This window comes from Notechis scutatus, chromosome 1 (genome assembly GCF_049901735.1).
Source record: "Notechis scutatus isolate UNSWTSFEM ecotype Mainland chromosome 1, rNotScu1.2, whole genome shotgun sequence".
In the NCBI taxonomy this organism is placed as follows: Eukaryota; Metazoa; Chordata; class Lepidosauria; order Squamata; family Elapidae; genus Notechis; species Notechis scutatus.
Genome location: NC_142009.1, coordinates 64,133,149 through 64,160,041, shown reverse-complemented (window position 1 = coordinate 64,160,041; position 26,893 = coordinate 64,133,149).

Genomic DNA, 26,893 nt, shown 5'->3' with positions numbered 1-26,893 from the left:
TCCCACCCCCTTTCTCTTTATGTGAGTTTGTATGTTAATGTTTATTTTTGAAACTCAATAAAAACATTTATTAAAAAAATACTGACCACTGTTTTCCCCTCCTGGGACCTCAGGGTTAGGTAAATGTGCTTTTAAGCAGCTATTTGCCTCAGATACTTTGCTGCCTGGTCTTTCTTCCCATTAAGTTAAGAACAATTCTGGAAAGGCTCTAAATCACATAGACACACACACACACAAACCAAGATTCTGAAGAAACACATGTGTATCAGAGCTGAAATGGTCTTTGGCAGACTTAAAGATCGATTCAGGGCCAAGTTCAAAAGTGACCTCCTTCCTCCCCTGGAGAAAATATGCACTGTCTCTTTCTCTCTTTGGGAGCATGGCAGGCACCACTGTTTGTTTTCCCATTAAGTACACCAATATTGGAGCCAGCTGGCATGCTGGAAAAATCCAGAATGCTAATCTCTTAGCAGAAAGAAAAGTAACATATGAGGATTCTCTAAATCAGGATCAGGCCAGACACAGTGCATAATGTAACATAGACAGTCTGAATCAGATCACAGTTCTCTGTCTGCAGTATTGTCTCAGGAAGCCAAGAGCATCAGAGAAGTGAAACGGGAAAGCTGAGAGAATGAAGATCATCATCTTAAAGCCAAGACAAAGAAGCCTCAGTTAAGAATTAACAGGGAACATCAGTCCCTTAATGATAGACAGAATAGATCAGTAATTTCAAGGCAGACTAGAGAGAATCTTTCCCTAACACCAGAACAAAAATATTGATCTCTAGTTCTCCTGTTGCCTTTTTTGATGGTGGTGTCAGGCATGAAATTTGCCAGCAATTTTGTCATCAATGAGAAGAAGGTGAGGAATTTCTTTACAGCATTGTGACAACTTCTGAGACATGGACTCAGAAATAAAATGTTGATCTGTGAAATATCAGCACAAAGCTTTACCTGTGGAATTTTTTTACTCCATTTGCCAAACATTCATTTGCCATTTTACTCCATTTGCCAAACATTCCAGGTTTCATTCAAGCAAATTCTACCTTTTCCCCTGAAGGAATACTGTGAGGTCGACTCAAATGAAAGTTGGAGATGGCCTGGCTAAACAGACAGTTTGGAGTCATTGTTGTTTTTCAATTGCTTTTCATCTTTGGCACTGTGTAACGAATCATAGTGGTAATAGGGAGAAATAAGTGTGGGAGATGAAAGAGCAAATTTCAAGTATTATTTTCCTGTTTTACTTATTAAAGTAGCCCTTTTAAAATATTTTTTTAAGGAGGGGAAGGATTACGTTTCATTGAAATATTCATATTATGCTCTTACTCTATGTCCCTATGGACAAACAAAACACACAAGTGCCATTCCACCCCGAAAGAGCAGAGAGAAGTTTCCAGCAGAAATGAGGTAGACCCGAATGAGTTCAATGTTTATTCTTTAATATACAAATTTTAAATAAACCAATGAAGTTAATGGAATAATTAAATTATTTCCTATTATTACTCTAATTCCAGAATGGTTTGTGTTTTATAAAAACCACAGTTAAAAGAGCAGAATTAAAATGTATAGAATGCTGAAATGCATTGTCGTAGGAGCCAAATGAAAAGGATTCCCTTACTGGGGTACCTAAAGAGAGTAGGCTTTGTCTCTATCCATCCTGACTCACCTCTGAAGCAGAATCATATACAGCAAACATCATCATCTTTTAACGACCCCATAATCCTTTGCAGGGTGGGTCTGAGCAACTGAATGGAGCTAGCAGAGTGTTTAATGGCCGGATGCCTTCCTGTCGCCATTGTGGAGTTTTGTTCGACAGATATAGTCTCATTATTCCCAGAGAGATAAATATCTGCTTCTACCTAGGTTTGAACTCACAGCCTCCTGATTGTGAGGTGACAACTGTGCCTCTAGGCCACCGCATCACTCATTCACATACAGCAAACATACAAGGCAACAAACATAACAATATACTTTCCTCCTCCTATTTCCCCACAATAACCCTGTGAGGCTGAGTTTGGGCTGAGAGAGAGGAACTGGTCCAAAGTCACCCAGTCAGCTTTCATGCCTAACTCAGGTCTCCTGGTTTCTAGACCAGTATTTTAACCACTACCCTTGACTTTTTCTCTCACCTCTACCTCTGGTTCCAAGTCAGCAGTTCATCTCTAACTGCTATGTGAAGTGTGCTATGTGACCAATATTTTGCAGAATCCTATCTCATCCCTTCAGGCATTATATACAGCTCCGGAGAGTTCCATGATGAAAGGTGCCTTATGAATAAAAGGCCTTAAGCCCTTTCTTTACAAAACCCCAACTTGAGCATTTACTTTGGTTCCAAATATCCATTCCTGGTTACTGAAGCAAATAGCCTTGCTGTGCCTGATACCACATAAAGGCAACTGGGGTTCAGTTGCTGCCCCTCACATCCCTTTTAAGAACTCACCACCTTTTTATGTTAATTGAACAATGGGACAGCATTTCTCCCCTAACATTCATTGCATTTGTATTAAGCATATTGAACCCCACACTTCTGAGCAGAGCATATATTAAATAAAAAGTCCCTTTTATCATGACAACCATGATAAAAGATGTCAGTCTCAGAATAATACCTTTTGCTCGGAGCTACTTAAGGAGCTCCATGGTTGACTGAGGTTTGATTCTTGGGTTTTCTATTTCCAATGCTATTTGCTTTATATGGCATGAGTTCTATACTTACAGCATGTAAAACCATCCCTGTGAAAAGTTATAGTATATAAGAGAATTCCTTCCAAATGAAGAAGCTTAAATAGATAAGTTATTCATTTAACTCCAGCCCCTATTTTTTTTCTCAATTTATACTAGGTGGTGCTTAATTAAATGTTTGTGAACTGACAATCCTAGAGGTTCAAATACTTTTGCCACACACAGATAATTGACTTTGGATCATATTCTGCAATGAATCAGTGAACGAAGTATATGCTTCAGACACATTTGTTTAATTCGGTTGTAGGATTTATGTGAAGGACAGATCACTTTTTAGATCATATTTATGTAGAAATATTGAAAATTCAAATGGGCTCACAAACATTTAAGCACTTGTGTGTGTGTGTGTGTGTGTGTGTGTGTGTGTGTGTCCATTATATTCATGCTATATATTTATATATTTTCCCACTGGTTTTCTCTCCCTTAAAGTCTGGAGCCCATTAAATTCCTATGTGTGGAAAAGCCGAACTATTGAAGTGACTCTTGAGATTATATTTCAACTGTTCAATTTTACTTTCTTGAATAAAAAAAATGGATTGAAACCATTATTTTAAATACTGACTCTCACTCTAAATAACTCCCCATGTGCATTGCCCAGGAAAATTGCTACTGTTATCTTCCCTTAAATCAAGGAAAAACAAGTGAAGCTGTATGATTCAGTCATTCAGCGCTGGTCAATGTTCCTTTTCAAAAAAAGGTAGATAGCCACATTCATGCACAAGGTGCTAGTCTTTGAATTAGAAGAAAAATAGTACTGCCCCAAATATTTATCCCTATTGTATTGCACATTCATGCACAAGGTGCTAGTCTTTGAATTAGAAGAAAAATAGTACTGCCCCAAATATTTATCCCTATTGTATTGCAATAATGAGACTGGCTTGTGGTGCTGCTGTCCTACAACAAAAATTAAGGAAAATGATTCATTGTCTGACCTGTCATTTCCCAACTGACAAGCATCTCCTGCTAAGAGGAAAAGCAGCCACCAATCATGGTGATGATTTATCTGGGGTGGGATGGGCTTGGGCGAGTATAGGTAATTTCTTGGGATGGAATATTTCACCATTTGTCTGAGGGCCAAGTCACAGATACAGAAGTGTCCTTTGCCTATAGCCTGACATTTAGATTATTTCTTAACCCGACTCTAGCACACTAGAGCCATTTTAAGAAATAGCAAATTTGAATCTACAAAATTATAGATAGGCAGACCAAAAAGTCTATCTCTCTCACAAAATAGTAACAATTTTTAAAAAAATTAAAAACTCTTTTTTGCAGAAGCAACAGAAAATCTGTAATGATGAAAGAACCAACAACCCATAGCTGGTAGAACAAACATCTCTTTCTGAGCTAAAATTGACCCCTCCCCAAGCATCTGAGAACTTAGGTATTCATCATGCAGACATCATGCACTCTGAAAATGTGCCAGTCAGAGAACTCTGTGTCTAGGCATCTGGTGTCTCCTTTGGAGAAAGCCAAACAGGCCAGGGAAGATAGTGCCCAGGAAAGGAAGGGTGTGCCCACATCATCTAGAGTGGCCAAAGTAGGACCTAGACAGATCCTATCCCATACCATCAACCTCTTCTATGAATGAAATATGCCAATCTCATCCCAAAGTTACCAAGCTGGGAGATTCTGAAAATAATTAGTCTAGCCCAGTCTGAACCTCTGACTAAAAAAGTGGAGTGTTGTTGCACTTTTATAGTTCTACCAGTCGTTCATAAAATTCTTGGATTTTTCCATAGAATCTACTCTAATTTTCCTTTCTTCCCATGAAATTAACATCCCTTCTAGGATTATCCATCTAAATACAATACCTTTTTGGTTTAATTGGTTTAATTGTCTCGCCTTTGTTCTCTCACTCTTCTTGGGATTTGTTTAAGCATCAAGACTTTTTTATCTTTATATGTAATTGTTTCTTCTCTGGATATTTTATATATAATATCGTGGACCTTTCTTCTAGCAAATTTTACATGGGCTTCTTTTGAACATTTGTGGCATCTTGCATAATTTGTACTCACTCTATGAACTTCATCCAACTCTTTCAAGATATCATCTTTGTCTTTTTCCAACATTTCCGCTAGTATTTCTGCTATCACCTGTTCCAGATCCTCTTCTTTTGATTCCACTATATTCTGGAATCTCAAATATGCTGCAGCCTTATCCATCTCCAAGTAGACCAGGGAGTTGTGATGACCCAGAGTATATCAGAAATATAACAAAATCCAAAACGTAACTAAAAGTCCTTTAATGCCTTCAACTTGGCTTCACTGTTTAATTGTTCACAGTGGAGGAGTAAACTATTTTCAAAATAACATTTCAAAGGCAAGAAACACAGTTCACATTCAAAGAGCCGATAACGAAGCAAAAACCAAAAACAAACTGCATTGAGTAAAGTTCCTCAACAGACCAGGATAGATCATTGCCAACTTCAGGAAGATAACCAGGAACAGTCCATTGGAAGAGCACCAACCAAGATAAACCTTCTTTAGAAATAAAACACTAATTTGTCTCCAGCATCTGTTAGCATGCAGGTCCAACCTTTTATGCAGATCTCACACCTGCAGCCCATGAAGAGGATCATGGCCCTCTCCTCCCAAATAGACCACATTTTACCCTGATAGAGGAGGACCCAGGCCCTCCCTGCGTGCCCTAGGATGGATAGGGATGGGCCTGGGTCCTCCTCTGACTTGCTGAGCCAGCCTCTGCCCTTCCCCAGCCTCTTCCACCACCTCTGGAGCCACACTTCCACTCCCTGTTGGCTGTTCTTCCTCTTCCTCAGAGTCAGTCTCCACTAGGGGCATGACAGGAGTCTTCCATTTCTTTGCTCACATTCCTTAGATGTTCATCAACCATTTCCAGTTTCTTTTCAGTTTGTTCTGTCCTTTTCTCTATCTCTTTTATTGTTGATTCATTTCTCTCTAATGCTTCCTGCATTGTTCCAATTTTTTCATCCAACTCTGAGATATCTACTTTCATTTCTGCCTTTAGCTTCCCCATCTCTTCTTTTAGTATCAGCTGTTGTCTCAGTATGGTTTTTCATCATTATTTCTTGAAGCTTCAACATAGATTCTTGTAAGATGAGGAGTGTTGACTGGATATTGGCTTTCATGATAGAGGATTGCTTCTCCCCTGGTAATATTTCCTCAATTGTATTTTGTGCCATCGTTGAGGGTGATGCCGCCACGGTTGTTAATGTTGGAATAGTCTTCTTCCCAGTTTTAATCATTGTAGTAGTTGTAGAAGTCATTTCTTTGCGAATTTGTTTCTGTTTTTGTATTATACTATATACGTTATCCCAAATTAGCATTCAATATTCAATAATATCAGGTGAGAGTAACCACTAATCTAATTGATTGGTTTCTCTATCTATCAATTCCTGATTTCCTTAGTATATTGGTAGGCTAGTCACTCTTATAAATGTAAATATTATCCAAGGTAATTTCAAATTTAAATTCTAAATCAGATATATAAATATATAGAATCTGGTACTTGTATCAAAATCTCTATACTTAACTTCTAAATATTAAGAATCCAAATATCTATGAATACTATGGAACACTTAATCTAAACATATATATTATAAAGTAATATTTTGAATGTTTATAAGTCTAAGTAGAAATAAGTTTACCTCACTATACAATAATTAATTATTTAAAATGTAAATTTCGCAATTATTTAATTATAATATAATCAACAGATATATTCAAATATTGATAATTAATTAATTAACTATAATTATTACTTAATTGATACTTATTGCTATTATCATTTCCCTTGTTTCCCCTATATATTTAAATGAGATATAAACCTCAGTATTGCTAATACATCAACTAAATCAGATAGGCATCACAGTTACCACAATCAATTATCTTCCTTTCTTATCTGTACCTAAGAGAAGAAAAGAAAAAGAAAAGAAAAAGAAGTTGATATAGAAGGGATTGTTAATCCAAACAGCAGAGATTAAAGGGCATGAAGTATCTTAATGTAACTCTTCAACTTCCCGTCTCTGAAGTTAGAAAGTTCTATCTCCAAGCACACAAGAAGTGAAGAGTTGCTGAGTAATGTCTCTGATTTCACAGTCTCACAGCACACTCCGCTATAACCATTCCTCCTTTCACTCAAATCTTTTACAGTCAAATCTTCCAAATTTCATCACCTAATACAGTCTCTTCAATTAACACATTTCATCAACATATTACACCTCCAAATTGATAGTCCAAAAAACTCAAGTGAATTGTTAAGTATCATCTATAGTAATACAGTAGCTTTGCTTACATCACTGCTTCCGATGTTCCTCCCATCTCCAATTTATTAATCCAGTCTTCCCGAATTAAAACAATCCAAATCGCTCACACTTTCCAAATGTTAAAATTTCCCCCCCATTGGTATCAATGAAACAAACCTCTCCGATGCGTCCTTACCCTCTTCCGTCTCTTGAGCCCTTTCACTTTCACTGCCACTCACATCCGCTTCTTAGCCGCTTCTTTCGGACTCCAATCTGACTGTTGTTACTGTCATCTATGGGACTTCTCCAATGCTTCACACTCTATCAGGATCGCGAATTTCTTCACACACACTCTTCTCCATTCACCACAGTCTGTCACTCACTCGCTTCCTCTTGTAGGTGACAGTTCAGACTTCAGGATCTCCATTACTGGTTGGTGGTCTCTTGTTTGTTGGTCTCTACAGGGCCTCTCTATGTTGCGATGAGAGTCACCTTCTCCACACCGCAACTCAAGTCTCCCCACACTGGTACGTTCCTCTACAGGATACGTGCACCCCTGAGGGTCGCTCCAACAGCAAGAAAAGGTAGCAAAAAGCCACGAATGAGTTCAGCACCTCTACTCATCCATACCTCGTCACTGAAAGTCTCCATTTTTAGAGTTCTAATGGCTCTTGCAACATCTAAACTACATCTATACTAAAAAGCAAAAACAACTGCCTTTCCAAGAGAAAGTTTTATCAGATTTTTTTTCTAGCTGGGTTTTCACTTTTAACAACAACAAGGACAGGAAAAACTTCACCTATCTAGCTTCTCCTGAAAATGCAGCTGTTTTAGATACAACAACGAGAGACTAAATAAACGTTTGTCAAAAGCGTGAGATGCAAATCTGCTTCCATGTAATAATTACCTGTCACAAATCTCCCCACATCCACATGGAGAAGGCAGTAAATCTATTGCCCCCTGCTATGTAAGCCTTCTATACAAGGGTTTGTTAATACAATCCCAGATTTTCACAAATGCAACATGAAAGGCATTTGCATCCTGACTACTTTGTGTGAACTGTATTAACAGATCCCTAGACTCTGAGATCAACTGAGGACTGTCTGAACATCTCAAGGGATGATTATTTGCTTTAAAACAGTTCATCTTTTCTTTCACAGCTCATCAAGGATGAGCCCCCTCTGTACTGTCTCCAAGACTTGTGATGAATATTGTACCTCCACTGGTGATTACAACTAACCTCCATTTGTACAGCTGATAAGAAGAAATGCAAACAAGTCACTGGATCATAGCATAATAAACCATGGATGCCTAAATACTTTATTTAACTGTAAAGTTGTGATCTGGTACAAAGATTACTTTGTTTTTATAAACTGTCCATTTAAAAAAATGTCTAAGATAATATTGAAATAAAGCAGGCATTTTGGACAACAGTAACTCTCTCTTGGCTGACCCGTTGGGATAATGGGATTAGGGATATAAAATGATTCCATCCCTATTTCCATAGGAAGATAATTTGGGTATTTTTCCACCCATCAAGCTTCATAGTGACATAGAGATCAGAATAAAACTAAAAGGATTCTCTTTTCCATAAGCAAAGCAGAACAAAAGACTTTGAGAAAAAGGTGGACTATTAAAAAGTTGCACATAAACAATACTAATGTCTCAAAAATAAATAGGCAAGATTAGTATTATCATATCTCAGTTCACTTTGATAATTCAAATATTCAGCCTAAGTCAACCCTGTAAGTCTCACTCCCGATGTAGTCTGCCTGCTGCCTTTATAATAATGATAGTGTGTTTGATAGGGAGAGCAAAGTGTCGACAACATCAAGCTAGAAACCAGGAGACTGTGAGTTCCGCCTTAAGGCACAAAGCCAGCTGAGTGACTTTGGGCCATTCACTGTTTCTCAGCCTTCAGAAGGAGGTGTTCTGAAATCTAAGAAAACTGCAGGAATGAACATGGACTTGAAAGCACACACAGGAAATAGATCGATAGTAGTTTCTGCTATTTACTCATCCTTAAGGTAAACATTCTTATATGAAGAATGGGCAATTCCAAGTAAGTGGGTTCATGTGGACTCCAGGCCCATGCTGTAACAAGAGCTTTGGTGACACAGTGGTTAGTATGCAGTACTGCAAGCTAACTCTGCTCACATTTCCAGGAGTTTGATTCCTTTATGATCCTGATTGGCTCACAGTTGACTCAGCCTTCCATCCTTCCGAAGTCAGGATCCAGATTGTAAAATAAAGACCCAGATTGTTGGGGGAGGAATATGCTGACTCTGTAAACCACTTAGAAAGCGCTGTAAAGCACTATGAAGCGGTATACACATATAAGTGCTATTGCTATTCCTAATTTCTCAGGATCTTGGCTTTGAAATCCAGCAGTAAAGCAAACAGCATTTTTAGCAATGTGATTTTTGCCTCTTTTATGAACAAATCAAGCATAGAATAGATGGGTTAAGATGGCCTCAGTTTTTGCTGCCTTGAACAGTTGACATGCATGAACCAAATACTGTAGCAAGGGAGAACCATGATGCTGCTGTGAAGTATGGCTGAGGAGAATCTGTGACTCAACTAAATATTCATTAAATCATTTGAAGATAAATGGTTTCACGAAATGGTTAACAGTCCTTCTGTTCAGTCCAGCATATTATGGGAGTAACTCTCATTGTACCCAGTGGGCTTACTTCTGATTAGTAAAATAAATTCTGATTCTCAAGTCCCCCACCAAAGAAAGACTCAGGATGGGATATACTTCAATTTTAAAACATGTATTTTAGAATACATGTTTAAAAAATGTAAACCTTGGAAACCTTACAAGAAAAAATACAAACTTTCTTCTTTTATTTTTAGTTTTTAAAGTATGTTTTATATTTCCAGCAGCTCTGCTTTAATTGTTCTTTGAAAGAAATATTTCACAATTAAAAGAAAGTGTTAAAGAGACTATCCAAGCATGCTACTTAAGATTTTGGCTTTATGTTATTTAACTGCTGATTGTTATAATGGCAAAACCCATTATATTATAATACATCTCTCTTTTTTCTATAATCTATCTTGTCTAATCACCAGAACTATAAATCTTTTTTTCCTGTTTTCTGTAAAAAGTCCTTAAGGGCTTTCCAGTTAAGAATAAATGAAGATATTGTCTTTAATCAAAGAAGTCAATTTGGTCATTCCACTGCAGGTATTGCCAAATCTTTCCATTTTTGCACATACAATAATCTCACTGCAGTTGTCATGTACAAAAATAAACCCCCATGACTTTTTTTCAACTGGAAGAGAATTTGTTCAATTCTTTGTCCATCATCCCAAAAGAAAGTCCTCTTGTCTTAATTGTATATTAATCCTTAAAATCTTCTGAATCAGTATACATATTTGAATCCAAAATTTTCTAGCTTTTTACATATGAACCAAACATGATAAAATATCTTTGTTGTTTACATAAATAAAGGGGCTTTATACATTCTGGTCCATTTCTTTGGCAACATAAATTAATGGTACATAATTTTAGAAACATTATAAAATTATAATTTTATAAAATTATGTGCCATTTTTATAATATTTAATCTTAAAGAGATTTATACAATCCTCTTTAAGATTAAAGTATGGTGTAGATTTCAATCCTTTCAAGCACATATTTTCATATTGTTCCAAATATTACCAAAATATTTAGCTCACTTTATCATACACTCTTTCACTTGTGGTTCTTCTGTTTCAAATTTCAATAGGAGTTTACATTTTAGCAATGACATGTTCTTCATTTGTGCATTATTTCATATCAAATTCATCCTTAAAATGTTCAAAACCATAAAATATTTGCTTGGTTTAAATCTTTCAATAGCTGTAAATATGAAAACCATGGACAACTATGTCCCTCTGTGACCAGTTCAACTCATTATTTTATTTAGTAAACTCCTTGTCAAAATTCTAGTATATCATGATACATTAGCCACTTGTGTTTATCTATTAATTCTCCTCTCTAAAATGTTTCTTGTGCTAAGACCCACAAAGGTATTTTTAGGCACAGCCTGGATTTATTCCATATTCTCAATATGCCACATGTAACCTAATAATTTTTAAAATCCCCATTAACCTTGACATTATCCCTACCACAGATACCAATGCCACTAAATCTCAGGTCATTCTAACTCCAAAAGCCTTCTGTTTTTCAGCAACACCCACTCTTTCATCCAAACCAAAGAGCAAGCTGAAAAATACAATTTCAAATCAAGCAAACCCAACCTTCCTCTTTTCATTGCAGCCAGAAGCACCTTTATATTTACCTCATGGCTTTTTCCCCCCTTGCACACAAACTTATATACATCCTTCTGCCATTGTATAAATGACACATACATTATCAAAACATGTATCTGGGGGAAAAATCCCCCAACATTCTAGGATCCATTCATTTTAACACAGAAATTCTCCTCAGCAATACAGTTGTAGTTTCTCTCTTTTTACCTTGATTCCATGTCTTAATGTAGTATTTTGAAATAACATACACATTGTATTTCTCATAATGATATCCAGATATTTTATTTTCTTCTCAATCTTAAAACCCATGTTATTGGTCAATTCTGTTTGATCTTCTGTTTTCATCTCTTTTGCTAAATCTTCATCTTTTATCTTAAAACAAAATTTCTTGTACTATTAATTTAATTTAATTTTTAAAATTCTTTTACAATGCTCCACTATTGGTTTTTCCTATATCAACATTTAAAACATCTGAATTTCATTTGGACAGAAAAGAATAACAGAATAACAAGGTTGAAAGGGACTTTGGAGGTCTTCTAGTCCAACCTCATGCTCAAGCAGGAAATCCTATACCATTTTAGACAAATGGTTGTCCAATCTCTTCTTTAAAATCTCCAGTTTTGAAATGTCACAACTTCTGGAGGTATGTCATTACATTGATTAATTATTCTCACTGTCAGCAAATTCCTCCTTCCTTAGTTCTAGGTTGGTTCTCTCTTTGAGTTAATTTCCATCCATTCTTCTTGTCCTACCTTAAGGTACTTTGGAGAATAGATTGACCCCCTCTTCTTTGTGACAACCCCTTAAATATTGGGGCATTGCTATCATTTCACCCTAGTCCTTCTTTTCATTAAACTTGACATACCCAATTCTTGCAACTGTTCTTTTTTTAAAATGCATTTTTATTACATTTTCACAAATACAAATCTCTTCTTATTATATACATTATTATTTATACATTAACAAATATCTTGTGTGGTTTATTATAAGTATCTATAATTACTTGTATCTTATACACCTTATTGTCTGTATGTCTAGAATAATATTTTCTTAAGGTCTCATATTTTAATTACATTAATCCATTCTTCCTACTTTCCATATCTATTCTCTAACCATTCATACCATTTGTCCCATATTATATAATATTCAGAGTTCTCTTTTTCTAATGTGAGCATGTCAATTTCCGCACATTCCAATACTTTATGTATAATTAGATCTTCTAGTGGGGTGTTGGCTCCTTTCCACATTTGTGCAAAAGCTATTCTGACTGCTGTCAGAATACGTAAAAGAATATATTTTATCTTTTTTGGGTATTGCTCTATAATTTGCAACTGTTCTTTATATGTTTTAGCCAGCAGTCTCCTAATCATCTGTGCTGTTCTTCTCTGCACTCTTTCTAGAGTCTCAATATATGTATAATTGTGGTGACCAAAACTGGATGCAATATTCCAAGTGGGATCTTACCAAGGCATTATAAAATGTTATTAACACTTCATGCGATCTTGATTCTATTCCTTTGTTAATGCAGCCTAGGACTGCATTGGCTTTTTTATTTTTTATAAACCAAACTCACAAGATTATGATCTGAAAAAGTATTTGGTAATATCTCTACTTTACAAAACTTAGTAACCAAATTCTTTAAAATTCATATCATATCTATTCTTGAAGGGGATGTATGTCTTTCACAAAAGTAAGTGTGCTTGAACTGTCATTTTTTTGATACCATATGCCCACAAGCCTTTAATTATCCATCAAATGAAAGAAAGTGTTTAGTCATTTGCCTTGAGTGATGTTAATATTTTACTTGGACATTCTTTTGAATTGTGGAGAAATCATTCCATTCCAAACTCCCATAAAACAACAATTTTCATAAGAGAAACTTGTTAATGTCTTTATTAAGTCCTTTATAGAACAGTACATTTTCCTCATTTGGGACATAAATTCCCAATATCAAAGTCTTATTCCTATGCACATTAATTTCTGCCCCAATTAATCTTCCATGATCATCAGTCAAGTTATGGATTTAATTGGTGGTTTATACACAAACAATTCCATTTCGAATTCAATTCTTTTCTTTTTTTAGTTCCTCCTGAAGTAAATTCTTCATTCAAATATTTTGTAAATCAGATAATTTATGTCCTTTTCTTTAATATGCACCTCTTTATTATACCTTTTTAATTTTTCCCAATAAATACGTTGTTCATTGTTGAGGAACATTTGCTCCATTTATATTCCATGTTAAGCATTTGTAATAATCAAGCCCAATTTTAGAAAAGTCAATACTTGCCCCACCTAATTCACTCCTTTCAGTTTCCGATTGCACCTATTAAGTTTTTATGTAGTCTCATCAGATATCTTTGTTTGAAACCCCTGCAATTCCTCTTTAATTTTTTTTCCTCTAGAAATTTCCTTGCCTTCTGGACAGAATTCAGTCAAAATGTGTGCTGTAAGAATAAAAATATACTTTCCAATTTATCCTATGAAATTGGAATCTTTCTTTGCTTTAATCTTTCAGTCAGAAAATATCCTTTTCTCTTATGCAAGATTCTAATAGGAATTCCTTTAAGAATAATTGAAGAAAAAATATCAGATTATGTCTAGTGTTGTTTTTTTCTATAGTAAACTAAGCCAGTTCTCCTCCTACATTTGCGACTTCTATGGATTTTGAATATTAACATTAATAATTAATATTATTTATGTCCTAAATTAATAAAATTACTTCCAGAGTTTCAAAAAAGTCCCGCAATGTATTAATTTAAAACACAATTATCTGTGCTATATGTTTAGTTAATTATTTGTTTTTATTCTTATGGACACCAACATCTGCATAGAATGGCAGGGAGGGGACAACATCGGTATCATAACATCATTACACAAATGACATAACTTATGTATCTGTATCAAACATTATAAGGTCATTAATAATTTTGGTATCTGTGCAATGATCTCATGATACACATGCCACTGTTTAGATGTTCCTGGGATTTATTGTAGAAGTCATAGCTTATGTCTGCAACAATATATTATGCTATACACAATAGTATGCAGCAATTGAAGTGAGAAACTTATTAACTCAGGTACAGTAAAGCAATAGGATTCAGCTGAATCAGTGTGTGTTGAGCTTCTTCCTAGCTCCTAGTCATATGGATAATTTCTTCCTACTAGACCCAAAGGGGAAAACTTTTTTTCAGTCCATGTTTACAGTGTAGCATTAATGGCTACACTAATAAAAGTAACAGAGAAAGCTAGGACAAATGTGATTTCTTTTTTAAAAAATATTTGTTATTCAAAGTTCCCTTTGTATCATTTTTTAAACAAAAACTGGAAAGTGGCATGTGATTCTGGAAACTGATTATATAAAGATTAGAAGAATGGTAATATTCATTAGAATGTCTTTATAGTATGACAATGTGGTAAGGGAGAGAGTGCATTAACAAATGTCTGTTCAATTCAGGCTTGTAAATTGGCTTGTATGGTTTGTGCCAATTTGTGGGAGAGTATTGCTGACACAGGATGAGCAAAAACATCAATCATGTTGGAAAATATTATTTTTCTTGTGCAGGGAAATAAGACAATAGTTTACCAATTCTGATCCTTCACAGAAATAGTTAAATAAAAAATAAAAATTCCAGATCCAAACTCATCTTCTGCTGTCTTTCTCTCTCTAGGGAGTCAAGACCTAGCCTCTGGTGAAACCTATGACTTTTAATATATTCACTGTTATGTTGTCTATCTCATCTAGTTTCTCTGATGGATGAGGATGAAAAGACCTCAGTCCTGTTTGGAGGCCTCAGGAAAAACATCATTAACATTAGCCACCTTACCCTGAGCAATTCCAGCTGCTCCTCTATCTCTTCTTTATTTGTTTTTTTTAATAAATAAAAATAACATTGTCTTCAGAAGCTATAATGAAAACATATCAGGGATGTTACACTAATTCATTTGCTTCAGACGAAAGATAAATTCCTTGCTTGAAATCTCGTTTGTTTCAGACAAGATGAGATTTGAACAGGGAACATTTTGTTTTCTGGTTGGGCATGAACAGATTGTGTCCACCTGGATGTTAGTTGGAGTCACTTCAGTACAGAAGAAAAACATTCTGGCTTTAGTCCCCAGCTCTGGGTTACAGTCTTTCAGCTTTTCATCTACTGTGTCCAGAGCAGCCCTATGAAATATAGCACCGACTTTATGAACTGTCATCTAAGCAAAAAGAACATCCATTAAAGGGACCTCATAGATGTTTGGTTCTCCTGGATATGAGGAACATATTAACAATTACCTGTAAACCTGTCCTGTAAATCTATCTCACAGCAGCTTTTCATGGCGAGAGATTTTCCATGTCAATAGCTTTTGTACATGTGTTATGCTGCCTTGTTCCCATCAACTCAAAAGACTAGGAGCCATTTCATGGACCCACGTGCATTCATGCCTCATTGACTGCTTCATTGGCTGATGAGTTGCAGATGGGAATTATCTATTTTAGTTTTATCACTACAGCTAGATTGTTCCTCTCCTACTTGCTGTCTACAGTTCAATCTCTTTCTGATCTACTCTAAAATCTTCCTAAGTATTGGTGTCAGAGTGGTTAGTCTGTAGTTCCCCAATTATCCTTCCCCCCCCCCCCTCAAAGATGAAGACAGAGACATTTGCTAACCTACAGTCTTGCTCTCTAGGATTTCTCAAATGTAACTATATCACCAGGTTTTATCTTGTTCTAGAAATTTAAAGTCAATCAGAAAAAATCCTGAACATGTTTTTTTTCAATCTCAAGTTTTAATTGTACTCCTTCATTCACAATAGTTTGGTGGAACACATGCCCTCTTTTCCAAAGACTGAGCTAAAATAGAAGTTAAGAAGTCCCATCATTTCCTCATTATATATCATCGTGTTGTCTTTTTGACTGAGAAATTGGTATACTAATTCTTTCTCAACTTTTAAATTGAACATATTGGTGGAACACCTTAAGCAGCTTTTGCCAACTTTATTTCATTCTGACCTCATCCTTATAATCACAGGCTACTACTGTTGGTTCTAATTAACTAGTTTCCCCTTTCTATCTCCTCCAGGGACGGGCTTCAAAAATTTTAGCAATTTTTCTGCCTGATTGCTGGGTGGGTGGGCATGAGCGTGGTGGGCGTGGCCTGTTCGGCCTCCTGCACCATGGAGGGGGGGGTGTTTTTGCCCTCCCTGGGCTCTGGAGGCTTTCCTTGAGCCTCTGGGAGGGAGAAAACAGCCTGCCCGGGCTCTGGAGGCTCTCATTTCCGGCTTTCCCGAACATCTGGGAGGCCCATTTTTCACCCTCCCCAAACCTCCATGCATGCCCTGTACTTACCTGCATCCAAAACAGGCTGAGTGGGGACTCCCGGGAGGGGCAGGATGGGTGGAGCCAGCCAGGAGTGGGATTTGGGGGTTCTCAGAACTGCACAGAATCTTAGCTAGGGGCCCTCCCAAACCCCTGCAAACCCCCAGCAGCCCATTCCTGATCTCCTCCTATATGCTTTACCTGTAAAAAAAAGGAACCCTGAACTTTTGTGGAACCACATTAGTTTCTGATTTGTCTTGTCTTCTCATAATTGTTTGCTATTGTGAAATTCCAATTTTGATTTTCTCTTTCGAAGGAAATTTCCTCTATTTTGAGCTCATTTCCCAATCCTATTTCTCCCATGAATGATCAATTACCAGCTTTCTTGAAATTTAAGATGTAAATTAAATTACACTGAACTTTAGTTTCTCTTCACATTGGGAATCCCAACATTACATGGTCACTTCCCTTTATTTTCCTGCTACCTCCATTTCATGGATGTCTTCCCTATTGATTATTGACGAAAGGATAGTTGAGGCATTTGTGCCTTCCTTCACTCTCTGGAAAAGAAAAGCTGTCAGCAAAATAAGCCAGGAATTTCCTGTAAAACCATACTTGGCAGAATCTGTCTTGCAACGGATGTTGAGGTAAATTAGACTTCCCTACCACTACTATTTTATGCCTCTTGAAGGGACCTACAGTTTGCTTCTGGAAAGTATAAGCCATGTCTTCCTTTCACTTAGGCAGGTGATAGTGTACACTAGTAAGATTATTGCTTTTATTTACCCCTCCAATTATCATAAACCTTCCACATCATTACCAAATTCATTAGTTTTTGAGCAGGTCTGGATACTTTTAACACATGGTTTGCTTCCTCTTCCCTTTCTGTTGCTTCTGTTCCTTTTGAACACATAATATACTTCAATTACTGCATTCCTATCATGAGAGTCATTCCACAGAACTGACCTATACCTATTAAATTGTACCTGTTTCTCTGTTCTGAGAGTTCAAGCTCATCCTGTTTATTTTCTATATTCTGAGCATTTGGCCAGAAAGCCCATGAACTTTATCAGCCAATATTTTTACTGAGTAGTTTAATTTATGGGTATATTCCCACTTCCTTCTATTGTGGGTAAGTCTTCAGGTATTTACAAAATGGATTATGGATATTTTGGCCAAACATACTTTTACTATTGCTTGTGAAGTTTGTATTCTTTATAGTGGGATGAGGAATGGTGACTCTGCAACTATTATTCCCTTTTACTTTTCATATAGAGTGCAATTCAGAGATCCATACTCCTGTCTCCCATTCATAAGCTCCCCAATTTCCCTGTTGAAAGCTCAGATTCTGAACTTTCGGTTTGGTCTGCCTCGAAGAGGGATCAACATCCGTGATCATGCGCGGTTTTGGTTCATGCTTGTTCGTTGGAGTGCCCCGATCATCCTGATTTGGGGCCAGAGCCATCTTGTATGGGTGGCGAAGAAGGGGGAGACCACCAGCTGGCTTGAGAGGAGCTGTATCTCCCCTCCTTGGCATGGCAATTACTCCCCTCCTAAGATGACTGCAATAAAATGGCCACCCCGAAGAGGTAAGCCGACTGGGACAAGATAGTGCAGAAGCAGTGAAGAAGAGGATACCATAGAAACCAGGAGAATTTGAGCACAAGGTACCCTGGATTTAAATTTTTCAAAATTGTTAATTGTTTGAGCGGCGGCCAAAGAAGTTAAGAAAAAATATCTGACAGCTCAGTGGCTCTGTATCCTAAAAGGAAGAAGCCAGAAGAAGAAGCTTGTGTTTGAATTAATTAAAGATATAACCCTGACATTAAACAGGCATAATTAAAGCCGGATTGAACTGTGACAAGGTGAAAAATAAAATTAAAAATTGATATTTGGATTTATTGATTTTGGAACTCTAAAAATCTGAATGAGAGAGGAAAAGTCAGTAAAAAGAAAAAGAATTTATTCTGAATACAGTGAAGAGTGCCATCTAGTGGAGAAGGGAATTGTTTACTTCTATCCCTTCCTATTTTAAAGCTTGGATCTGCTAAAGATTTACCAGATACAAAATTTATTTAGGCTATTCCGTCCGGTCCAATAGATAGAGATGGTTTTAGGGCGTATTCTTTTCAACATTGTCTTCTGTGAAATCGATATGTATTAGATCATTGTTGTTATCTGTGATACGGCTAGAAATATTGGGCATGATCCATTGCTGTTTACAAATACTGAGCCGAAGAATGTGTTAAAGATGTTGGCTTTAATGGTGTCGTCGTTGCAGTCTTTACCATCAGGTCCTATCAAGGAGGGATGGACCTTGAGTCTTTTAGTTTATGTTGTTTACAAAATTGTAAAAAGCGGCAGGTGGAATTGGTGCTTAGAAGGTTTTCCTCTTGTTTAATGTGGAATTGGTGCATTCGGTCTTTATCTGGTGGCATAGATTTTGTATCGGTTTTTTGAAATTAGCAGCGTGACCAGATTTGTTTTTCCTTGAGTGATCTCTTTTTTGGATTGAAGTTTCCTTATTGATATGGGTAATCTGCTTTTTGTTTTGTTTTGGGAGTTGTTGTATAACCCAGAATTAGTATACTACAAAATAGAGACCCTGTAAAATGAAAGTGGAACCTGAAAACAAAGGAAAAATTATGGGATTGTTTGCTGTTTTGGGCATAAACTTTAACTCATGGATATTGAAATGTGGAATTAATCTGGAAATGTTCTGAAGAGGAACTAATATGAGTTAAACATTGGAAAAAAATTATAGACATTATTTAGAGATGGCAGGAATGCTTTTGGAACTTAAATTGGAACTTAGAAATATGAAAGACATGCTACAAGAAGAAGGCAGATTGTCTGGTTTTGCTCTGCAATTTTTGGAAATGGTGGTTTCAGAATATGGAGAACAACAAGAAGGAGCCAACTAAAGAAGTGGCCATCTTAAATGAACATTTGAAACAACAAAAACCTAAGCAAAGGGGGAAAAGAAAGGAAACTAAAAATAGGAGGTTTGAAATTGTAATCAAAAAGGGGTTTACTCTGAAAACCAAACAAAAGGAAAGGAAACAGCAGGAAAGGGAATTCCAGAAGGGAATAGTGAAAAAGGAGGGGGATAGAAATCGTGGTGATAAAAAGAGGGAAAGAATGAAGCAGGATCAGGAAATAAAGAAATATGGTAAGCAAATAAGAATGAAAATGAACTGCTTATCTAAAAGGCATAGAGATAATGGCTAATTGAGATTTAAAGAAGGGGATTCTGAAGTTCATAAGGGGTAGTTTAAACAAACTAGAAATAATAAATCATCTAGAAAATAGTGGAATATAGATTATTAAAATGGGAGATGGGAACTGATACTGCTCTGTTGTTGTAATGATTGTCGGCTCCTATTTTTTTTTGTAAAAGATGTTAACAATGTTTAATGAATTTAAATGGAGTATGGGTATGGTTGATGGGAGAACAATATTAGTTCTTATGATGAAATGAAGAGAGTAATTATGTTGTTTTTTCTTTCTTTTCAAATTAGATATACTTTTTATGTAACTAAAAGGGAAACTTGCAGACCCAGACTTGAAAGAGACATATGTAATGTAGTAATTATTAGAAAGTTATTTTTATGGCTTTTTAAAGTGTTAATTCAAAATTAAAACTATGGGAATCTTAGGGGGGATTAATTATGTAATATTTTAACCACAGGGGTGATATCTCAAAATTGGCAATAATAGGGGTGTTTCTTTGTAGTTGTGGTTTTTTTTCTAAATGTTTGAATTGAGACTGAATTCTTAGAATAATGAATTAAGTATAGGCGAGGAAACTGCAGACTTGACAGAAGAGAATATAAAATATTATGAAGATATTTAAAGAGGCATTAAGAATCTAAGGAAATAGATTAAGTAATATACTGGAGAAATCTATAAAATAAGCTGGAAGAAACTAGATGATTAAAATTAAAGAAAATATATAAAGTAAGATTAAGGTATGTTATTAAATATGAAAGATGAGTAGAAAATGAAAGTCAAGTTTGTAATGGAAATGTGTTAAACTGGAACCATGCTGTTCACTGAGAAAAGATGTTTTTTTTTAAATATGTGAAAATTGAATAAAACTTTTTAAAAAAAGATAGAAAGCTCAGATTCTAATTCTTTTATGAAGGCTCCAAAACTGTTTCTGAGTTCCAGGCCTTCAGATTATATTCTTGCTTCCCATTGTCACTACAAAAGTTGGTCCTTCATTCCTCTTCTGCAGGTTTCTTCCTGTGTTCTTTTAATTTGGTGCAATAAATATCCTTTCTTATGAACTGGAAGGTGACCACTTCCCACTCTAATCCTTGTATGTATATATATATTTGTTTTACTTGTTTATTTAAACACTGCTACAAGCTTGCAGTTGTTGCAAATGTATACTTGGGTTTTTTTTTCAAACAGGAACACAACCATATAACAAGGATTGCAAATTAGGATAGCATGGTCTTGTCCATTTATCTTCATTTTTGTTTCTTAATGGAACTAACAGCAAAAAGCTTTTATTTCCTCTTTTTTCTGTTCTGAGGCTTTTAAAAGGAATACTCCTTAGGGATTCCAAACCAAACTCCTTTTAATACTCTCTTATTCAGTGAGCTTGTTCTCTGAAAAGTGGAGGTCATCATGTATTCCTCCAATCCGTGTAGGAAGAATAATGCTGTTAAGTTAAAAGAAGATAGATTTTACTTGACAGTTAAGGGGGGGGGGGACTAGTGACATTAATTATCAAGATATGTGGTGGTTTTCAGTTGATATATTCAAGCACAAGTTGGACAGAGGCTGGTCAAGGAAACTTTATCCTGCACAGAGCAATGGATTGAATCTAAAGTGTTAAATGATTCCATTCTACTTTCTGATTCAACAATTCTATATATACTCTGCAGTTCTAAAGAAAACTATAGTGATTAACTATGGGTGTTCAAATCAAAAATATGGTATAAAAGTTAATAAAGTAGATTAAAAACACAATGAACATTTTCTACATCTATCAAATTCACTGCAGTGGTAAGATTGCACCATAAATTTCCCATCAAGTCTAAAAGCTAACAAAACTAAGCTCCAAAAATAGAACATCCCAATTAATATTTAGAATGGGTTTCTGTGCAATTATCATAAATTGATTAAAAAAAATACTTAAAGGACAATGTTCTAGCAATTCATTGCTGTGGGTCAGGAAAATAAAAGAGATAGATGAAAACTGGATTTGCATTTCATATCTTTAATCCATCATAGAATTAGTGGGGATTATACGGGGAAGCTTTAATCTCTAATCTCAGATATTTAGATCCATGTTAGTGGTACTGCTATTTTGTAATTCCCACAGTGATTGTCAAAGGGATGCAATCATATTGCCACACTGTTATTTCAGGCTTTTCTACTGTGATTATTAAGAGGTTTGGACTCCCCTTCATTCGGACAATTAAGCTAGGCCAATTATTTTCCAGTGATGTCTGCTTTGCATCCCTGTCATGCACTCAACATGTTCTGTAAGAGAAGGTACTAAAGGTAATGTCAGTCAGAATCCTATATAAAAATCTACCTCCACCTGCCAGATAACAACAATTCTATGAGTACTCACAGTTTCTAACAATCATTAATTTACAAGTAGTCTCCAAGGGCTAAGTTTGAAAGTTAGGGCCTATGTTTCCACATTTCATTTTTTTTCTCTAATTGTATTTTAGGAATATCATATTGTCACTTTATAATTACAGAAATTTCTATGCTGGACTGAGAGAGGAAAGGCTGAGTCTCAGAGAATGGTGGTATTCTACAGGTTCTGCCTGGTCCTGCCAAGCTGGTAGAGGAGACCGAACTGGTTCTCTCCTCCATGCTGCTGTTGGGCCCACCTGCTTGCCAGGGCTCCCATACTGACCTTTATTCTCTGCTTTTGAAGCACAACTGCTTTGCACAGCCCAGCTGAGTGCTGCGCGGCAGCTGCTGAAGCGAACGGGAGAGTGCAGGCTTGCAGGAGATGAGTTGGAATGCCTCTGCATCTGCGCAAAGTGCACGCTTGGCATGTGCGCATACACAAAGTGTTTGCACGCATGCAAAGCATGCCCACCAAGCCACGCCCACCGAACTGGTGGTAAAACTTTTTGAATCCCATCACTGGTCTCAGACCTCTGTTCAGTTATAAAGTTCATTACATAAGTTTGGACAAATTATAGAACTGCTGCCAAATCAATTTCGTACATTACTGTTGAAATGAAATTATTAAACCAATATGGGTGGTTGTGTGTAAGAAATGAATAAAATATGGTACACATAATTGGTTTTCTTGCTAAGGGCTTTTTTTCTTAAATGTTACATTATAAATACATTATGGACTCAGAACATAATCATTTCCATACAAAAGAAACTCTCGTTGTTTGAAAAGGCATGTATTAATTAAATGACAGGAAAGGATTATGAGCTAGAGAATCAAATTCCAAAACAGGGACTTGAAATGTTTTAGATTCCATCTATTGTCTTTATTCTTGAATTAATGGAGGGAGAAAATGTGGGCGGGGGGGGGGGTTGTGGGGTAGAATCAGAATCAGAAAAGAAATGGATCAAATGATGGGAAAGGTCTTATGACACAACAAATTAATATACAGTAAAATATAAAAGAAATACTGTAGGTGAAGATGAACGTTTAAATGGGAAGTCCAAGCTTTCACAAGTCTTGGTAGGCTTTGATTATTTGATCATTATTTCATTAAACTTTCCTACCAGTAGCGTTCCTACAACTTGACAAAGTTTTCTATCTATCACATATAAAGGACACAGAGGGAAAAATAAAGCCATATCTGTTATTTCAAGTTTTAGTACACAACCATATTAATGTGTATTCTTTTTTTTTCAAATTTAAAAAAAAATTAAGAATCATACATTTAAAACATTAAAACAAACAAATGAGCATGTAAATATATATATATATATATATATATATATATATATATACCTCATAGAACCTCAGAAAACAAATTTTATATATATATATATATATATATATATATATATATATATATATATATATATATATATATATATATATATATATGTTTTCTTAAGTTTTCAGAGTACTTACATGTATGGTGTTCGGCTTGGTTCGGGTATTTTCCCACGTCATTGTAGTTCTTTAAAGTTGTAGCAACGTTTCAGCAGAATCTCATCTGCCATCATCAGGCTTCTGTATTGTGTCCGTCTGTGAGTCAGACTTTTACAGTAGTTTCAGATTTGAATTTGGGGCAGCCTATTGCTGTGCCAGAATGGTTTTTCTTCATCCTGATTGGTTGGGAGTCTTGGTCTGTGTTTATTGGTCTCGGAGTTTGCTGTGTTCTGCTTGATTGGTGTCTCTAATATCTTCTGTCTGTTTTTGGCTCTTTTTGTATCTTGATTGGCTGGCAGCATTGTGTTGCTTTAATGGAGGCCTTTAGTGCAGCTTGGCTTCGGGTAAATGGACGGCTATCATTAGTTAGGAAGCTGGGTTTCATCTGGGTGCCTGGTTGGGGTGTGTTTGAGCTGGAGGTATCAGGGGGATCTGTTTGTGCCCAGGTGTTTGCCTGGCTTGTGGTGTGGAGATTTTTTGTTTGTGAGTGCAGGCTTCCAAATGATTGACAGCCTGGTGGAATCATCTCTTCTGTTCATGCTTTCTGGTCTTTTTCAATCTCTATGGCTTCTCTGATGATTCTGTGATTAGGGTTTTCTATAGTGGCCAGGGTTTTGGTGCCATTGAAGTTGATGCTATGACCTGTGGCTTCCATGTGTTGGACTAGTGAGGAAGTGTGTTCCAGATTTTTGACTGCATTTTTGTGTTCATCCAGGCGGGTGCTTATTCTTCTATTGGTCTGTCCAATGTATGTGGCCGGGCATGATGCACAGGGGACTTCGTATATGCCTTGGTTTTCCAGGTCAATTTTATCTTTGGGGTTGCTAAGGATGGCTGCTATTTTTCTGTCTGTTTTGAAGGCAGTCCTGATGTGATGTCTGTGTAGTACCTTACTAATTTTGTCTGTAGTACCTCTTATGTAGGGCAGGACAGCTGTTCCATAGGTCTGTTCATCTTCTGGGTCTCTATTATGTTTCAGTGTGTTTTTGTGGATCAAGCTGGTGATTTTGCTTTTGTGGAAGCTTGGCTGTCAGTACTTTAGTCAGGGTGCATAGTTCAGTCTTAATGTGTGTCTTGTCTGCCAGGCGTTTGGTTCTGGTAATTAGTGTTTTAGCCACGGAGTTTATCTGTGCTGGGTGGTGGTGGGATTGGGCGTTGAGGTAGCGGTTGGTGTGGGTTTTCTTCTGGTATATGGTGTGTCCTAGTGTGCCATCTGTTTTTTTGTAGATTAGTACATCTAGGAATGGTAGTTGTTTGTTTGTTTCTGTTTCCATGGTGAACTTGATTTTGGGGTGTGCGCTGTTTAGGTGTGTTAGGAAATTGTTTAGGTTTTCTTGTCCATGGGGCCAAATCACGAATGTGTCATCGATGTATCTTAACCATAGTTTGGGTTTGAGGGTGGCATTGGCCAGGGCTCTGGATTCAATTCTTCCATGAACAGGTTTGCAATGACAGGTGACAGTGGTGATCCCATGGGAGCTCCTTCTATTTGTTTGTATCTTTGTCCTTTGTATATGAAATATGTGTTGGTTAAGCAGTGTTCTGTTAGTTCCATGAGGTGTTTAGCTGGTTGGTATTTATTTTTGATGATTTCAAGGGTCTCTTTTATCGGGACTTGAGTGAATAGTGAAACCACGTCAAAACTTACAAGCAGATCTTCTTGCTCCACGTGTAGATCTTTGATCATTTCCAAGAAGTGGTATGAGTTTTTACATGAGAAGCTGCTGTTTCAGCATGGGGCTGTAGCTCTTTTGCTAGGTGTTTAGCTAGGTTTTGTAGTGGTGCTCCTCTGGAGCTGACTATGGGTCTGAGAGGTATGCCTTCTTTGTGTATTTTTGACTAAAGTACTGACAGCCAACGGCTTCCACAAAAGCAAAATCACCAGCTTGATCCACAAAAACACACTGAAACATAATAGAGACCCAGAAGATGAACAGACCTATGGAACAGCTGTCCTGCCCTACATAAGAGGTACTACAGACAAAATTAGTAAGGTACTACACAGACATCACATCAGGACTGCCTTCAAAACAGACAGAAAAATAGCAGCCATCCTTAGCAACCCCAAAGATAAAATTGACCTGGAAAACCAAGGCATATACGAAGTCCCCTGTGCATCATGCCCGGCCACATACATTGGACAGACCAATAGAAGAATAAGCACCCGCCTGGATGAACACAAAAATGCAGTCAAAAATCTGGAACACACTTCCTCACTAGTCCAACACATGGAAGCCACAGGTCATAGCATCAACTTCAATGGCACCAAAACCCTGGCCACTATAGAAAACCCTAATCACAGAATCATCAGAGAAGCCATAGAGATTGAAAAAGACCAGAAAGCATGAACAGAAGAGATGATTCCACCAGGCTGTCAATCATTTGGAAGCCTGCACTCACAAACAAAAATCTCCACACCACAAGCCAGGCAAACACCTGGGCACAAACAGATCCCCTGATACCTCCAGCTCAAACACACCCCAACCAGGCACCCAGATGAAACCCAGCTTCCTAACTAATGATAGCCGTCCATTTACCCGAAGCCAAGCTGCACTAAAGGCCTCCATTAAAGCAACACAATGCTGCCAGCCAATCAAGATACAAAAAGAGCCAAAAACAGACAGAAGATATTAGAGACACCAATCAAGCAGAACACAGCAAACTCCGAGACCAATAAACACAGACCAAGACTCCCAACCAATCAGGATGAAGAAAAACCATTCTGGCACAGCAATAGGCTGCCCCAAATTCAAATCTGAAACTACTGTAAAAGTCTGACTCACAGACGGACACAATACAGAAGCCTGATGATGGCAGATGAGATTCTGCTGAAACGTTGCTACAACTTTAAAAGAACTACAATGACGTGGGAAAATACCCGAACCAAGCCGAACACCATACATGTAAGTACCCGCGAAAACTTAAGAAAACAAATATCAAACCTCTACGGGAGGAAATAAACAGCCAGATCAAAACCTACGAGAAACTGGAAATTAAAAGAGCAGGAATACTATGTGACCTCCAATTCCTACGCAGCTGCAGAGACAACAACACTACACCAACCTGCTTCAAATTAACATTTCATCAAAGCACAGCAGCCACTAAACGTATCCTGAAAAGAACTGAAATGGCTTTACTACGAAACGAGCTCCACAGTAAGAGATTCCGATTAGATCAGTTAAACAAAGATTTGCTAGCACTACACCTGGAACTGAGCAGCAAAATCCACCCTCTACTTTGGGACAAGATAAAACAACTTACAACTT